The following is a 2,145-nucleotide window of genomic DNA, read 5'->3' on the forward strand; positions in this document are numbered from 1 at the left end:
TGCAATTGAGGCAGTGCAGCGTAGGTTCACGAGGTTAATCCCCGGGATGGCGGGACTGTCATATGAGGAAAGATTGGAAAGACTGGGCTTGTATTCACTGGAATTTAGAAGGATGAGAGGGGATCTTATAGAAACGTATAAAATTATGAAAGGACTGGACAAGCTAGATGCAGGAAAACATTTTCCCAATGTTGGGGGAGTCCAGAACCAGGGGCCACAGTCTAAGAATAAAGGGGAGGCCATTTAAAACTGAGATGAGTAAAAAACTTTTTCACCCAGAGAGTTGTGAATTTGTGGAATTCTCTGCCACAGAAGGCAGTGGAGGCCAATTCATTGGATGGATTTAAAAGAGAGTTAGATAGAGCTCTAGGGGCTAGCGGAATCAAGGGATATGGGGAGAAGGCAGGCACGGGTTACCGATTGTGGATGATCAGCCATGATCATAATGAATGGCGGTGCTGACTCGAGGGGCCAAATGGCCTCCTCCTGCACCTATTTTCTATGTTTCTATAACGATAAAAAAGCATGTTAATTGAGAATAAGGGACTGTACTTGTGAATGCACTGCCAGTACCTGATGTGTGAGGAACAATCGTGGTGCAAAGCTTGTGATAGTTATTTAAAGAGAAGTTGCAGCAAACAGGCCTTCATCAGGTTAATTTTCTATTGGTCTTCCACATAGTTTTCCAACGATGAATATAGAAGTTGGGAGGTCATGTTGCAGTTGTATAAGACGTCGGTGAGACCGCATTCAGAAAATTGCATTCAGTTCTGTCACCATGTTATAGGCAAGACGTTGTTAAGCTTGAAAGGGTTCAGAACAGATTTACAAGGATGTTGCCAGGACTAGAGGGTGTGAGCTACAGGGAGAGGTTGAGTAGGCTGGGTCTCGATTCCATGGATCGCAGGATGATGAGGGGAGATCTTGTAGAGGTGTACAAAATCATGAGAGGAATAGATTAGGTAGATGCACAGAGTCTCTTGCCCAGCGTAGGGAAATTGAGGACCAGAGGACATAGAAACATAGAAACATAGAAAATAGGTGCAGGAGGAGGCCATTTGGCCCTTTGAGCCAGCACTGCCAATCATTGTGATCATGGCTGATCATCCATAATCAGTAACCTGTGCCTGCCTTCTCCCCATATCCCTTGATTCCGCTAGCCCCTAGAGTTCTATCTAACTCTCTTTTAAATTCATCCAGTGAATTGGCCTCCACTTCCTTCTGTGGCAGAGAATTCCACAAATTCACAACTCTGTGGGTGAAAAAAGTTTTTCCTCACCTCAGTTTTAAATGGCCTCCCCTTTATTCTTAGACTGTGGCCCCTGGTTCTGGACTCCCCAAACATTGGGAACATTTTTCCTGCGTCTAGCTTGTCCAGTTCTTTTATAATTTTATACATTTCGATGATCCCCTCACATCCTTCTAAATTCCAGTGAATACAAGTCCAGTCTTTCCAATCTTTCCTCTTACGACAGTTCTGCCATCCCACGGATTAACCTTGTGAACCTACGCTGCACTGCCTCAATAGCAAGGATGTCCTTCTTCAAATTAGGAGACCAAAACTGCACACAATACTCCAGATGCGGTCTCACCAGGGCCCTGTACATCTGCAGAAGGACCTCTTTACTCCAATACTCAAATCCTCTCGTTATGAAGACCAACATGCCATTAGCTTTCTTCACTGCCTGCTGTACCTGCATGTTTACTTTCAATGACTAGTGTACAAGGACACCCAGGTCTCGTTGCACTTCCCTTTATCCTAATCTGACACCATTGAGATTAAAAAATCTGCCTCCTTGTTCTTGCCACCAAAGTGGATAACCTCACATTTATCTACATTATACTGCATCTGCCATGCATCTGCCCACTCACTTAACCTGTATATATTTACAATATATATTGTAAATCAAGATCAAGATCAAGATCAAGATAGCTTTATTTGTCATCCAATATTGGACGAAATTCGGTCACCCACAGTCCAACAATAAAAGCATTAAATAGGCATTCAAATTACACAACCCCAAAAACCCAAAAATAGTTGCAGCCCCAACACCGAGCCTTGCGGCACTCCACTAGTCACTGTCTGCCATTCCGAAAAGGACCCGTTTATTCCTACTCATTGCTTCCTGTCTGCCAACCAATTCT

This window comes from Rhinoraja longicauda, chromosome 10 (genome assembly GCF_053455715.1).
Source record: "Rhinoraja longicauda isolate Sanriku21f chromosome 10, sRhiLon1.1, whole genome shotgun sequence".
Classification (NCBI taxonomy): domain Eukaryota; kingdom Metazoa; phylum Chordata; class Chondrichthyes; order Rajiformes; family Arhynchobatidae; genus Rhinoraja; species Rhinoraja longicauda.